Source organism: Equus asinus, chromosome 7 (genome assembly GCF_041296235.1).
Source record: "Equus asinus isolate D_3611 breed Donkey chromosome 7, EquAss-T2T_v2, whole genome shotgun sequence".
Lineage (NCBI taxonomy): Eukaryota > Metazoa > Chordata > Mammalia > Perissodactyla > Equidae > Equus > Equus asinus.
In genome coordinates, this window is record NC_091796.1 from 54,103,775 (window position 1) to 54,120,991 (window position 17,217).

The 17,217-nt window shown below is 39.0% G+C and overlaps 1 protein-coding gene across 2 annotated transcripts in view; it reads left to right on the forward strand.

The window, feature by feature from the left end:
• Positions 1-17,217, forward strand: part of MIB1 (MIB E3 ubiquitin protein ligase 1) — a 138,659-nt gene that overhangs the window by 64,679 nt on the left and 56,763 nt on the right. The gene's annotated exons all lie outside the window — the stretch shown is intronic.

The window sequence follows — 17,217 nt, forward strand, 5'->3', positions numbered from 1 at the left end:
TTGAGGTTTTAATATGATCAAAATACCAGCATCTTGATTAATTGAACAAATTTTAAGGAAAATAAGATGGAGTACAGTATTACATATTATATTTGGAAATAATAAAATAGTTGTACTAATTTATTGAAAATGTCAGTAGGTTCAGGAAATGTTTAATTGCATTGATGTTAAAAATCGTGATGGTTACTGAGAGGGTTCTGGGAAGATGGTGAAGTAGGAGGTACTAGGAATTTGTCTCCCCATCTAGACAACAACTGCTCTGGCAGAATCATTCTGATATAACTGTTTTAGAACTTTGAATTCTATTGAAGAATTGCTACTTTCATGGGAAGGTTTGGAGGTTGATTATGGTTACTTTTGGTCAGTTTCACCTCTTAGCTCAGCAGATGCTACCCATATCACCCTCCAGCCCAGTGGCAGGCAACTAAGTATGTGTTCCTGGACCAGCTTGCAGGAGGCAGGTTGGGCAATAAGAACCCTGTTCTACAAATATTGAGATCTACTTTCTGATCGCTTATTGCTGCTTCTGATCATGGAGGTGCAGACACAGAGATGGGCAACCATAGTTCCACCCTCCCATTGTTGCAAGCCCTTCCTCATCAGCTGAAGTGACTTCCAGAGGATTTAAGGGTCTGTGCCCTTTTCCCTTTGCCCTCCCATTTTTCTGTTTTTCTCCTTTTGGGAGCCTGGCATTAAAAACTAGGACATTCAAAAGCAACTGCATGTATGAGAGAAATTAGAAAGTCACTGCATGTGCCCAAGGAAGAGTACAGGCTCAGAAAAGACCCGAGAAGACATTAAGTTTACACCTCAGGCTGTAAGCACGAAGACAGCCCAAATCTGTCAAAAACAAAACAAAAAACAGCAAACCCTGTGGGAAGGAAAGAATCTGATTTCCAGAGTTACCATGTTATTAGATTCAGATGTCCCATTTTCAACAAAAAAATCACAAAGCATGCAAAAATTCCAGGAAAATATGGCTTATTCAAAGAAAAAAAATAAACCTAAAGAAACTGTACCTGAGAAAAACCAGATGGCAGAGCTACTAGACAAAGACACTAAAACAGTTGTCTGAAAGATGCTCAAAGAGCTAAATGAAGATGTGTAGAAAGTCAAGAAAATGATGTGTGAACAAAATGGGAATATCAATGAAGACATACAACATGTAGAAAGAAATGAAAAACAAATTCTAAAGCTGAAAAGTACAAGAACTTAAATGAAACATTCATGGTGGAATTCAAAGATACATTTAACCAGGCAGAAGAAAGAACCGGTGAACTGGAAGATAGGACAGTGAAAATTATTCAGTCAGAGGAACAGAAGGGAAAAAAGATTGAAGAAAAATGGTGAGAGCCTACGGGACCTGTGGGAAACTGTCAAGCAGACTACCATACATGTTCGAGGAGTCCTAGAAGCATAAAAGAGAAAGAGAGGAAGAGGCAGAGAGATTATTTGAAGAAACTATGGCCCAAAACTCCCCAAATTTGATGAAAGACATGAATATAAGCACCTGAAAAGTGCAGTGAATTCCATATAAGATGAACTCAAAGAGACCCATACTGGGATACATTATAATCAGACTTCCAAAAGACAGAGAGAATCTTGAAAGTGGCAAGAGAAAGGTAACCTATCACTTACAAGGGATCCTCTTAAGATTTTCAACCAATTTCTTATCAGAAACTTTGGGGGCCGGAAGATGGTGGACTGATATAATCAAAGTGCTAAAAGGAAAAAAACCTATCAACCAAGAATCCTATATCTAGCAAAACTGTCCTTCAAAAGTGAGGGAGAAATTAAGACATTCCTAGACAAAAGCTGAGGGAGTTTGTTACCACTAGACCTTCCTTGCAAGAAATCTTAGAGAGAGTGCTGCAGGTTGAAATGAAAGGATATTAGACAGTATCTCGAAACCATTTGAAGAAATCTCAGCAAAGGTAAATTACTTGGGCAATTATAAAAGATAGCATTATTTTAACAATGGTATATAATTCTACTTTTGTTTCCTACATGATCTAAGAGACTAATGCCTTAAAAAATTATTAGTCTAAAATCTAGTTTTATTTTAACTTTGGTTTGTAACTCCACATTTTGTTTCTACGTAATTTAAGAGACTGATGGATTAGTTTGTGTTTTTGGGGACACAGTGTACAAAGATGTAGTTTTGTGACATTAGTAACTGAAAGGGGTAGTGGGATGGAGCTGTAAATGAGTAGAGTTTTTGTATGTTGTTGAAGTTAAGCTGGCATAAATTCAAATTAGAGTGCTATAACTTTAGGAAGTTAAATGTAATCCCTATGGTGACCACAAAGAAAATAGTTAGAGAATATACACAAAAGGAAATGAGAAGGGAATTAAAATATTTCACTACAAAAAATCAACTAAATACAAGAGACAGTAATGTAGGAAATGAAAGACAAAAAAACTGTATGGCATATAGAAAACAATAGCTAAATGATAGAAGTTCTTCCTTATCAGTAATTACATGTAAATGGATTAAACTCTACAAAAGATAGAGAATGACAGAATGGATTTTTAAAAAAATGTCCTAAATATATACTGTTTATAGGAGATTCACTTTAGATGCAAAGACCCCAATAGATTTAAAGTGAAAGGATGGAAAAAAGTATTCTATGCAAGTAGTAACCAAAAGAGAGCAGGGGCAGCTATACTAATTTTACACAAAATAAACTGTAAATCAGAAAGGTTATAAGAGACAAGGAAGGGCGTTATTAATAGAAGGTTCAATCCAGCCAAAAGGTATAATAATTATAAACATTTACATACATAATAATAGACCATAAAAATATATGAAACAAAAATTGACAGAATTGAAGGGAGAAATAGCTTCTGCAATAATGGTTGTTGAAGATTTCAACATCCTGCTCTTGTTAATGGATGGAACAACCAGACAGAAGAGAAGTAAAGACATAGAGGACTCGAACAATGCAATAAGCCACCTAGAGGTAACGGACATATAGAATGTTCTACTCAACAGAAAACACATTCTTCTCAAGTGCACCTGGGACATTCTTCAGGATAGACTATATGATAGGTGACAAATTACATCTCAATGGATATAAAAAGGTGGCTATCATGCACAGTATCTTCTCTGACTGCAGTGTGATGAAGTTAGAAATCAATAATATAAGGAAAACTGGAAATTCACAAATTTGTGGAAATTAAATAACAGACTCTTAGTCAACCAGTGAATTAAAGAAGTCACAAGGGAAATTAGACAATACTTAGAGATGAATCAAAACAAGCACAACATTCTAAAACCCATGGGATGCAGTGAAATCAGTGTTAAGGGGGAAGTTTGTAGCTATAAATGCTTATATTTAATAAAAAGTTCTCAAATCAACAACCTAACTTTACAAATTAAGGAAGTAGAAAAAAGTTTCTAAACACATAGAAAGCATAATGAACGAGATAATAAACATTCAATCAGGGATAAACAAAGTCAAGACTATGAAAAGCAATAGAGAAAATATTAGTTCTTTGATCAAATAATTGACAAATGTTTAACTAGATGGACTGAGAAAAAAGAAAATTCAGGTTACTAAAATCAGAAATGAAAGTGAAGACATTACTACCAATTCTACAGAAATGAAAAGGGTTATGAGATAGTACTGTAAACAGTTGTATGTCAACAGATTGGATAACAGAGATGAAATGGACAAATACCTAGAAACACAAAACCATCTAAGACTGAATCATGAAAATAAAGGAAATATGAACAGACCTATAACTAGTAAGAAGATTGAATCAGTAATAAAAAAAAATCTCCTCATGAAGAAAAGCCCTAGACCTGATGAGTTCAATGGTGAATTCTACCATTTAAAGAACTAACACCAATCCTTCACAAACTGTTCCAAAATATTGAAGAGGAGAGAACACTTCCTAACTCATTCTATGAGGCCAGTATCATCCTGATATCACAGCCAGACAAAGACACTCTAAGAAAACTACAGATCAATATCCTTTATGAACAAAATACTAACATACCAAATTCAGCAGCGTATCAAAAAATATTATTCACCATAACCAAGTGGGATTGATTCCTGGAATGCAAAGATTCAACATACAAAAGTCAATAGTGTGATACACCACGTTAACAGAACGAAGGGGAAAAAACCACATGACCATCTCAATTGATGGAGAAAAAGCATTTGATAAACTTCAACACCCTTTTATGACAGAAATACTCAGCAGGGGCTGGCCCCATGGCCTAGCAGTTAAGTTCAGCGCACTCCCCCTTGGCGGCCTGGGTTCGGTTCCCAGGCCTGAATTTACATACTTGGTGGCGGCCATGCTGTGGCAGTGACCCACATACAAAATGGAGGAAGATTGACATGGATGTTAGCTCAGGGCGCATCTTCCTTAAGCAAAAAGAGGAAGATTGGTAACAGATGTTAGCTTTTGGCAAATCATCTTCAGCCAAAAGAAAAAAAAAACCCAAGTAAACAAAAAACAACCCAGCAAACTAGGAATAGAAGGAAACTACCTCAACATAATGAAAGCTATATATGGAAAACCAACAGTGAACATTATATTTAATGGTGAAAGACTGAAAGCTTTTTCTCTGCGATCAGAAACAAGGCAAGAATGCCTGTTTTTCTGCTTATATTCAACGTAGTATTGGAAGTCCTAGCCAGAGCAATTAGGCAAGGAAAAGAAATAAAATCATCTACATTGGAAAGGAAGAAGTAAAATGATCTCTAAGTAGAAAAGCAAGATTACATGAAAAACTTTTAAAACTAATTAAATTCAGCAAAATAGCAGGATACAAAGTCAACACAAAAAAGTCAGTTGCATTTCTCTACACTGACAGCAATCTGTAGAGGATGTTAAGAAAATAACTTCATTTACAATAGCATCAAGAAGAATATAATACTCAGGAATTGATTTAACCAAGAAGGTGAAAGATTTGTACAATGAATACTACCAATCATTACTGAAAGAAATTAAAGAAGACATAAGTAAATGGAAACATATCCCATGTGCATGGTTTGGAAGAATTTATATTAAGATGTCAGTACTAGCCAAAGTGATCTCCATATTCACTGCAATTTCCTATCAAAATTCCAGCAATATTTTTTGCAGAAATAGAAAAATCCCTCTTAGGTTTCAGTATGTCATCTCAAGGTACCTAATAGTCAAAACCATCTTGGAAAACAACAAATTTAGAAGACTAACTCTTCTTCAGTAGTTTCGTAGATTTCAAAACTTACTACAAAGCTACTGTAATCAAAGCATTGTTGTACTGGCATAAAGATAGACACACAAACCTGAGTGGAGTAGACTAGAGTCTGGAAATAAACCTTTGCATATGCAGTCAAATGATTTTTGGCAAGAGCCCCAAGACCATTTGATGGGGACTTGTCAAATGTTGAAGAGTTGGACAGTTGAACAAATGTTGAACTGTTGAACAGTCTCTTCAACAAATGATGCTGGCAAAACTGGATATTCAGGTAGAAAAGAATGAAGTTAGACCCTTCCCTAACATTGTATGCAAAAATTAACACAAAATAGATTAAGGGGCCTAAATTTAAGAGCTACAAGTATAAAACTCTTACAAGAAAACATAGGGGAAAGCTCCTGACATTCGATTTGGCAATGATTTGTTGGGTATGACAGTGAAGGCACAGGCAACAAAAGAAGAAATAGACAAATTGAACTTTATGAAAATTAAAAACTTCTTTGCACCAAAGGATACTATCCATCATGAAAAGGCAACCTACAGAATGGGAGAAAACATTGGCAAGTCCGATATCTAATAGTGGATTGATATTCAAAATCTATAGAGAACTCTTAAAACTCAACAACAACAAACCAACCCAATTCAAAAATAGGCAAAGGATTTGAATAGTTATTTCTCCAAAGAAGATATAGGGATGGACCATAAGCTGAAAAGATGCTAAACATCACAAATCATTAGGGAAATGCAAATCAGAACCACAATGAGACACAGAGGAGACATCAGCAACATGGCAGTGTGAGCAGTTTTCTCTGTCTCTCCCCCTTCAAATTACAGCTAATTGGACATTCATCAGTCAACAAAGGATATCCACACAGCATCTCAGGATGCCTGAGAGACCCGTGCTGCTATACATTGGAAGGTGTACGGACTTCCCCCCAGGAGGAGGTGGAGATAGGTGAAAAATCTCTGACCCCCAGACAGCCTAGTACCTGCAAGTGACTTTCTACTGGCTGACACATCCATAGCATTGCCACGGCACCACGGGGGAGCATGTGCATGCATTGGTGGGGTGACTCTGGAAACAGGTGACTGTAGCGCTAAGCCCCCTGCAACTGCTCCTTAGCCCAGTGGGAAAATCCACGGTCCCACGGCAGCTGCAGGGAAAGCCTCTACTTGGCCTTAGCTGAGAGGCCCCGCCCAGCAATCAGACAGCTGGGAGGCCCTGGGGCAAAAGGGGCCTGGCTGGCTGAGCAACGTGCCTGCTGCATCTAACAAACAAAGCCCTGTTGCGACCAGGAGGGGGCAGGGGCGACCCAGAGGGACCATGTGAGTGGGCGGTGACAAGTTGGAGCCCCAGTGAGACTGCTCCTCGCTCCAGGGGCAAAATCCAAAGTCCCACAGCAGTCTCAGGGAAAGCCTCTACTCGACCGGAGCAGAGAGGCTGTGCCCAGCATCAGACCGCTGTGAGGCTCTGGGGCGAAAGAGCCCTGGCCAGCTGAGCAACCTGCTGGCTGCATCTAACAAACAAAGCCCTGCTGCGGCCCCAAGGAGGCAAGGGGCATCTAACAAACAAAGCCCTGCTGCGGCCCCAAGGAGGCAAGGGGGACGCACTGGGACGGCGTAAGTGGGCGGTGACAATCTGGAACCCCAGCCTGACTGCTTCCTGTTCCAAGGGGAAAATCCATGGTCCCACAGCAGCTGCAGGGAAAGCCTCTGCCACACATTAGTGGAGAGGTCCTGCCCAGCAATCAGAAGGCTGAGAAGCCCTGGGGCAAAAAGGGGTGTTGCCAGCTGAGCAACCCTTGGCTGCATTTAACACTCACAGCCCTGCTGCAGCCCGGAGGGGGCAAGGGACACCCAGAGGGACTGCACGAGTGGGCAGTGACAATTTGGAGCCCCAGCCTGACTGCTCCTTGGTCCAGGGAGAAAATCTGCAGTCCCACAGCAGCCACGGGGAAAACCTCTGCTCACTGGCAGTGGAGAGGCCCAGCCCGGCACTCATAAGGCTAGAAGGCCCTGGGGCAGAAGTGGCACAGCTGGGTGAGCTAACCACAGACTTCAGTAGGTACCCATAGCTCTGCTGCGGCCCATAGTGGACAAGTGAGATCTTGTGGGCCCTGATGGTGGCAGAGCTGCGAGTCTAGGTGAACCTGCGCCTGGCTGCTGTGAAAGCCCATAACACCGCTGCAGACCCTAAGGAGGGAGTGTGTTTAGGCAGTCTGTGAGAGTAGGCACCAGCAACCGGAGGCCCCCTTGCGATTGTCCCCACAGCTGGTGAGAGACCCCACAGGGCCACTGTGATCACGAGGAGGGGCCCAGCCTCGGTGAGGAACAGCTGACAGGGATCCTGGTTGGTGCAGATTACATAGCTGCTGCCCCCCACCCCGCCCCAAGTAGGAGCAAGGGGAAGCAGTAACCAAACTCTGTCTCTATGCGGAGGCACAAATCCATGCCATCAAGCAGTATGAAAAAATATACTAAATCTCCAGAACAGAAGGAAAATGACAAGTACCCAGAAAACAATCCCAAAGACACTGAAGTCTGTAAACTAAATGACAATGAATTCAAAATAGCCATCATTAAAAAACTCAATGAGTTAAAAGAGAATACAGATAGACAACTCTACGAGTTCAGGAGCTATGTCGCAAAAGAGCTTGATACTATAAAGAAGAACCAGTCAGAAATGTTGGAGATGAAGAACACAATGGAGGAGATTAAGAAAAATCTGGATTCTCTAAACAGTAGAGTCGATAATATAGAAGACGGAATTAGCAATTTTGAGGATAGGAATATAGAAATGCTGCAAATAGAGGAGGAGAGAGAACTAAGACTAAAAAGAAATGAAGAAACTCTCCAAGAAATATCCGACTCAATTAGGAAAGGCAACATAAGGATTATATGTATCCCAGAAGGAGAAGAGAAGGAGAAGGGGGCAGAAAGCCGTTCAAAGAAATAATGGCTGAGAACTTCCCAAACCTGGGGAGAGAGATGGAATTCCATGTGACAGAAGCTAACAGATCTCCAAACTTTTATCAATGTATAAAGACCAACCCCAAGGCATATAGTAGTGAAGCTTGCAAAAGTCAATGACAAAGAGAAAATACTAAGGGCAGCAAGGCAGAAGAAAATAACCTACAAAGGAACCCCCATAAGGCTGTCAGCAGATTTCTCAGCAGATACCTTCCAGGCTAGAAGAGAGTGGAATGATATCTTCAAAACTCTGAAGGACAAAAACTTGCAGCCAAGAATACTCTATCCAGTGAAAATATCTTTCAGACATGATGGAGAAATAAAAACCTGCCCAGATAAACAAAAGTTAAGGGAATTCATCACCACAAGACATCCCCTACAAGAAATGCTCAACAAGACCCTCATACCTGAAAAAACAACAAAAGGAAAGGGGTTACAAAACCTAAAGCAAAGGAGGTAAGTAGAAAGAGAAAAGCAGAAACTTGCAGCTCTCCATCAGAACAGGTTAGCAAAGACTAATTATAACATTAAAGATAAAAGGAAGGGAAATACCAAGAATAAATATAATCTTGTCATTTTAACCACAAACTCACAACACAAGAAGGAAGAAAAAAAAATATCTGACAAGAACAACCTAGAAGGGGAAGAGGAAAGGGATGGAACAGCTTAATCTAAGGAAATAAGAGACTATCAGAAAATGGACTATCTCATCTATGAGATGTTTTATACAAACCACATAGTAAGCACTAAACAAATAACAAGAATAAAGACACAAATTACAAATAAGAAGAAAGCCAGTATAGAAAACTACCTACCTGAATTGGTAGTCCAAAAATCATGGGATGAGAAACAAAGGAAATGTAAGAGAACCAGAAAACAAGCGATAAAATGGCAGCATTAGGCCCCCACATTTCAATAATTACTCTAAATGTAAATGGATTGAACTCTCCAATCAAAAGACACTGAGTGGCAGGATGGATTAAAATCAAGATCCAACGATATGCTGCCTCCAGGAAACACACCTCAGCCCCAAAGAAAAACACAGACTCAGAGTGAAGGGATGGAAGACGATGCTCCAAGCTAATAATGAACATAAGAAAGCAGGTGTTGGCATACTTACATCAGACAAAGCAGACTTCAAGGCAAAACAGATAGAGAGACAAAGAGGGTTAGTTTCTAGTGATAAAAGGGATTCCTCACCAAGAAGACATAACACTTATGAATATATATGCATCCAACACAGGAGCACCAAAGTATGTAAAGCAACTGTTAATAAAACTAAAAGGAGACATCAACAACAATACAATAAGAGTAGGGGACCTCAACACCCCACTAACCCCAATGGATACATCGTCCAGACAGAAAGTCAACAAGGAAACTGCAGAATTAAATGAAAAACTAGACCAGATGGACTTAACGGATATACATAGAACACTCCATCCCAAAACAGCAGGTTACACATTCTTCTCAAGTGCACATGGAACATTCTTCAAGGATAGACCATATCTTGGGAAACAAAGGAAGCCTCAACAAGTTTCAGAGGGTTGAAATAATATCAAGCTGTTTTCTGACCATAGTGCTATGAAACTAGAAGTCAACTACAAGAATAAAGCTGGGAAAGGGCCAAAAATGTGGAGATTAAACAACATGCTACTGAACAACCAATGGATCATTGAAGAAATTAAAGAAGAGATCAAGTATTATCTGGAGACAAATGAAAACGAAAACACGCCATACCAACTAATTTGGGACACAGCAAAAGCACTCCTAAGAGGGAAATTCATTGGAATACAGGATCACCTCAATAAACAAGAAAAATGTCAGTTATGCAATCTCAAACGGCACCTGGCATAATTAGAAAAAGAAGAACAAACAAAGCCCAAAGTCAGTAGAAGGAGGGAAATAATAAAAATTAGAGCAGAAATAAATGAAATTGAAACAAAAAAAAGACAGTAGAAAGGATAAATGAAACAAAGGGTTTGTTCTTTGAGAAAATAAACAAAATTGAGAAACCCCTAGCTGGGCTCACTAAGAAAAAAAGAGAGAAGACAAATAAAATTAGAAATGAAAGAGGAGAAATCACAGTGGATACTACAGAGATACAAAAGATTATAAGAGAATACTATGAAAAACTATATGCCAACAAATTGGACAACCTAGAAGAAATGGATAAATTCTTAGACTCTTACAACCTCCCAAAACTGAAGCAGGAAGAACTAGAGAATCTGAATAGACCAATCACAAGTAAAGAAATTGAAACAGTAATCAAAAACCTCCCCCAAAATGAAAGTCCAGGACCAGATGGCTTCTCTGGAGAATTCTACCAAACATTCAAAGAAGATTTAATACCTATCCTTCTCAAACTATTCCAGAAAATTGAGGAAGATGGAGCACTTCCTAATACATTCTATGGCTGACCCCAAAACCAGACAAGGACAACACAAAGAAGGAGAACTACAGGCCAATATCACTGATGAACATATATGCAAAAATCCTCGACGAAATTCTGGCAAAATGAGTACAGCAATAGGTTAAAAAGATCATACACCATGATCAAGTGGGATTTATACCAGGGACACAGGGGTGGTTCAACATCTGCAAGTCAATCAACGTGATACAGTACATTAACAAAATAAGAAACAAAAACCACATGATCATCACAATAGATGCAAAAGCTTTTGACAAGATCCAACATCCATTTATGATAAAAGCTCTCAACAGAATGGGTATAGAAGGAAAGTACCTCAACGTAATAAAGGCCATATATGACAAACCCACAGCCAACATCATACTCAATGGGGAAAAACTGAAAGCCATCCCTCTGAGAACAGGAACAAGAGAAGGGTGTCCACTCTCACCACTCTTATTCAACATAGTACTGGAGGTTTTGGCCAGAGCAGTTAGGCAGGAAAAAGAAATAAAAGGAATCCAAATAGGCAATGAGGAAGTGAAACTCTCGCTGTTCGCAGATGACATGATCTTATATATAGAAAACCCCAAAGAATCCATTGGAAAACTATGAGAAATAATCAACAGCTACAGCAAAGTTGCAGGGTATAAAATCAACTTACGTAAATCAGTAGCATTTCTATATTCTAACAACGAACTAAGAAAAAAAACTCAAGAACACAATCTCATTCACAATGGCAACAAAAAGAATAAAATACCTTGGGGTAAATTTAACCAAGGAGGTGAAAGAGCTATACAACGAAAACTATAAGAGTTTCCTGAAAGAAATTGATGGATGACATAAAGAGATGAAAAGACATTCCATGCACATGGATTGGAAGAATAATCAAAGTTAAAATGTCCATAACAACTAAAGCAATCTACAGATTCAATGCTATCTCAATCAGAATCCCAATGACATTCTTTACAGAAATAAAACAAAGAATCCTAAAATTCATATGGGGCAACAAAAGACCCCGAATTGCTGAAACAATCCTGAGAAAAAAGAACAAATCTGGAGGCATCACAATCCCTGACTTCAAAACATACTACAAAGCTACAATAATCAAAACAGCATGGTACTGGTTCAAAAACAGGTGCACAGATCAATGGAACAGAATTGAAAGCCCAGAAATAAAACTACACACCTATGGACAGGTTATCTTCGACAGAAGAGCTGAGGGCCTACAATGGAGAAAAGAAAGTCTCTTCAACAAATGGTGCTGGGAAAACTGGACAGCCACATGTAAAAGAATGAAAATTGACCTTTTGCACCATTCACAAAAATAAACTCAAAATGGATCAAAGACCTAAAGATAAGACATGAAACCATAAGGCTTCTAGAAGAAAATATAGGCAGTACACTCTTTGATGTCAGTATCAAAAGGATCTTTTCGGACACCACGTCTTCTCAGACAAGGGAAACAATAGAAAGAATAAACAAATGGGACTTCATCAGACTAAGGAGCTTCTTCAAGGCAAGAGAAAACAGGATTGAAACAAAAAAACAATCCACCAATTGGGAAAAAATATTTGCAAGTCATATATCTGACAAAGGGTTAATCTCCATAATATATAAAGAACTCACACAACTCAACAGAAAAACAACCTGATCAAAAAATGGGCAGGGGACGTGAACAGACGTTTCTCCAAAGAAGATATACGGATGGCCAGTAGACACGTGAAAAGATGTTCATCATCACTGACCATCAGGGAAACGCAAATCAAACCTACACTAAGATATCACTTTACACCTGTTAGAACGGAAAAAATAACCAAAACAAAAAGTAACAAATGTAGGAGAGGTTGTGGAGAAAAAGGAACCCTCATATACTGCTGCTGGGAATGCAAACTGGTGTAGTCACTATGGAAATCAGTATGGAGATTTCTCAAAAAATTAAAAATAGAAATACCATATGACCCAGCCATCCCACTATTGGGTATCTATCCAAAGAGCTTGAAGTCAGCAATTCCAAATGTCCCATGCACCCCTATGTTCATTGCAGTATTAGTTACAGTAGCCAAGACGTGGAAGCAACCTAAGTGCCTATCAATAGATGATTGGATAAAGAAGAAATGGTATATATATATATATATATATATATATATATACACACACACACACACACACACACACACACACAGTGGAATATTACTCAGCCATGAAAAAGGATAAAAGCATCCCATTCACAACCACATGGCTGGATCTTGAAGGTGTTATGTTAAGTGAAATAAGCCAGATAGAGTAAGACAATCTCTGCATGACTCCATTCATAAGTGGAATTTAAGTAGACAAAGAGAACAGATTAGTGGTTACCAGGGGAAAGGGAGGGTGGGGAGTGGGCACAAAGGGTGAAGTGGTGCACCTATAACACGACTGACAAATAATAATGTACAAGTGAAATTTCACCAGGTTGTAAGCTATTATAATCTCAACAAAAAGTAAAAAAAAAAAGAAAAAACCCACAATGAGATACCGTCTCATCCCCTTTAGGATGGCTATATCAAAAAAACAGAAAATATGTGTTGGCTAGGATGTGGAGAAATTGGAACGTTTTGTGCTGTTGGTGGGAATGTAAAATGTACAGCTGCTGTGGAGAAGAGTATGGTGGTTTGTCAAAAAAATTAAAAATAGATGCAACAGTTCCATTTCTGGGTATATACCCAAAATAATTGAAAGTGGGGTGTTGAAGAAATATTTGTACACCCATATTCATAGCAGCATTATTCACAGTAGCTAAAACTTGGAAACAACCCCAGTGTCCATCAGTGCATGAATGGCTAAGCAAAATGTGATATATACGTACAATAGCATATTACTCAACCTTAAAAAAGGAGGACGTTCTGACTCATGCTAGAGTGTGGATGAACCTTGAGGACTTAGTGCTAAGTGAAATAAGCCAATCGCAAAAATACAAGTACTCGGACTGGCCCGGTGGCGCAGCGGTTAAGTTCGCACGTTCTGCTTCTCAGTGGCCCGGGTTTCGTAAGTTCAGATCCTGGGTGCGGGCTTGGCACGCCATGCTGTGGTAGGCGTCCCACATATAAAGTAGAGAAAGATGGGCACAGATGTTAGCTCAGGGCTAATCTTCCTCCAAAGAAAAAAAAAAGAGATAAGTACTGTATGATTCCACTTACGTGAAGTACCTAGAGTAGTCAAAAATCATAGAGACAGAAAGTAGAATGATGGTTTCTAGGGGCTGAGGATCGGGAGAATGGGGAGTTACAGTGTAATGTGTATAGAGTTTTAGTTTTTCAAGATGAAAAGAGTTCTGGAGATGGATGGTGATGATAGGTGCACAACAATATGAATGTGCTTAATTAATACCACTTAACTGTACACTTAAAAATGGTTAAGATGATAAATTTCATATTATTTGTATTTTACCACAATAAAAAACTCATTAAAAAGAAACATGCTTGTTGTTAAGGCATATTAAGGATCTAATTCAATACCCATTTTGGTTCTTACTAGTTAGTAGGCACTGTGGTGTGTCCTGAGAATAAAGATGATTAAGTCACAGTTGTACATGCCAAGAAGGTCACAATAAAAAATGGCAGACTTGGAAGTAAATTATTCTGTAATGTGAGAAGTGGATAATAGAAGGAGAGAGAAATTAATTTTGTGAGAGTCAGGGAAGTTTCTATCAGCTTAGAAAAATGCAGCAACTGCAGAACAAAAGGAGAGCATTTATTCGGGGTCTTAGAATTGCAATTTGGGGAACGCAGGTTCCTTCAGCAGCCAGAAAAGTATCCCGTTGAGGAGTAAAAGTCTGGAGTCTTTATTAGCAAAAAGGAGAGCCCAGACCAGTCGCCTCAGTTGTTTTAGGGAGGGTAGATTTATGTTACAGGTCATTGGCTTACTCAAGGACATTTTGTTGCCACCAGAAAAGGTATATTTTTGGACAGTCCTTCAGAAAGCCCTTTCTCAGCAAATAACTCCCTTTTGCCAAGTGAGCAGGGTCAGCACAATTTCATGTTTTTAACAAGATGGAGTCCAGGGTACAAAATGGAGTCACTCTTGTCAACTTGCTTCGCATTTCATAGGAGAGGGATTTCTTCAGCTGAGTTTTTAAGGATGTGTATTTTCAAGCCAACAAGATAAAAAATAAGAGCATTGAAGTCTGGAGAGCAGCATATGAACATACAGGGTAAAATCAGTTGATAAGTTAGAGTTTTTTATGTGAAGGAACCATGGCAGCAGATGAGTCTGGAATGGTCCACAGAAGTAGGCTTTAAAATATGTTTGTTCTATATAGTAGAGTTACATCAAAGAGTTTTAAACATAAATTTTGTGTTTTATAGAGAGAATTCTGTGTTTTGTGTGAAGAATAGATTGAGATAAAAATAAACTGGCGGACGGGGCCGGCCCTGTGGCCGAGTGGTTAAGTTCGTGCGCTCAGCTCCGGCGGCCCGAGGTTTTCCCGGTTTGGATCCTGGGCGTGGACATGGCACCACTCATCAGGTCATGTTGAAGTGGCATCCCATGTGCCACAACTAAAAAAAATATACAGCTATATACTAGGGGAGGAAAAAGCAGAAAAAAAACAATAAGCTGGAGTTAGGGTGAGCTCAATAGGTCAGGTGGGTGAGAATGAAGGCCTGAAGGAATTAGTGGTGGAACTGGTGAAGAGAAGAGAGATGAGCATAAATTGAGGAGTAAAAGCCACAGAATTTGGTGCTTGCATAGAGGGGCGCAGGGAAAGGAAGCAGGTGAGCTTGACTTGCGGAAACTGGTCTTGTTGACCACGTGGTCTGTGGTTCTGTCAGCTAAGATGGGGAAGACTGGAACAAGAGCAGGTTTTGGAGATCCGTTTTAGATTTAGTTTGAGGCCTCTTCACAAATCTCCTTTAGGTAACCTTTTGGAGGTCAGCTATAACGTTGTCCCTCAACATCTCATCTGGTGCCAGTATCAGACAGAATCATGAGCTATATGTTTTAGGTTTATTTGGAATACTTAAGATGAATTCAAAAGAAAACAACAAAACCTGTCAGTTAAAGGCTTTGTGCAACTGAGGTTTTCTAATTTAGAAGGAAAACCTGGAAATAAATTTGTTTTTTAGTGTGTGTATGTATTTTCCAGAATCTTTAAGTTTTTCTTGTGTATTTACTTTTGACATATATATTAGGGTTTTAAATTTTGCAGGGTTTTTTAAACATAAGTAAATTGTTGCAGGACCTGCATAAAAGTGTTTCAGTAGCAGTTTTCTAATAACAGTAAATGCATGATACACTTCATACATCATTCCTGTTTGTATTCAGTGAGTGCTAGTGGATTGAGGATCCCTTTTTTTTTTTTTTTAAAGATTTTATTTTTCCTTTTTCTCCCCAAAGCCCCCTGGTACATAGTTGTGTATTTTTAGTTGTGGGTGCTTCTAGTTATGGCATGTGGGACGCTGCCTCAGCGTGGCCTGATGAGCGGTGCCATGTCCGTGTCCAGGATCCAACCAGTGAAAACCTGGGCCACCGAAGCGGAGCACGCAAACTTAACCACTCGGTCACGGCGCCAGGCCCGAGGATCCCTTTCTTAACAGAAGGAGTACTCTAGTTAGGCTTAAAAATTGTAACAGAAGGGCCAGCCAAGTCGCATAGTGGTTAAGTTTGCAGCTCTGCTTCCATGGCCTAGGGTTTTTGGGTTCAGATCCTGAGCACGGACCTACACACTGCTCATCAAGTCGTGCTGTGGTGGCGTCCCACATATAAAATAGAGGAAGATTGGCACACATGTTAGCTCAAGGTCATTCTTCTTCACCAAAAAAAAAAAAGTGAAACAGAAAATAAATCTGGTTTGGAGATTAGGAAGATCTTCTTAAATCTAAGGTTCTGAAATATTGCAATGTGTTACTAAAGAGGTTAAGATACACACACACACAAAGAAAAAAACAAATTTTTTTGTGTGTGTGAAAAGTTTGTTTTTCTGGGATATTGGGTGGGTGAATATATGCAAACTTTTTTTTTGCAAAATCTTTTGCTGCTCGGAGGCACACGAGTTGAATCTTAAATCTTTCATGTGATAGTTTGCCAGTTTCTTTATGCTCAAGGTTGACAGGTAAGAAAACTCCTAACTTGGTTTAGCTGAAATATTCATAAGGTGGAAGTACTGCCAAATCGTGGTTTCCTACCTTTTCAAGAATGGTTGTCAAATCGTTGTGGACTCCTGTATGAGTGGCTTTACTTTTAATATCTGTTTGAGAAAATATGCCAAGACCAAAAACTATTTTGAAATCAGCAACTGTTTGTTTTAATGTATTTAAACACATTAAATGTATTTAATCACAGCAGTGGTTATCTGTGTTATCTTTGAAAAGTAGTTCAAATAATTCCAAGTACCATGTGGATTTTCAGACCACTTGCAAGAACTAGAGTCCACCAGGGCCTGGGACCGTGGGTTCAGAACCACGGCTCTGGAGAGAATCTTAGAGCAGGCTTACTTCTGGATGTTAAAATTGGAAATGGAGTATGGAAGAATATAAAAAAGGGTATATAATGTAAAAATTCTTCGTGAAATTTTTTTAAATGGAAAAAAGTTTATACAGTTGTATCATAATTTAACATTTTCCTAACGTTAACTTACTGTCATGGCTGATAAATTAGGAGT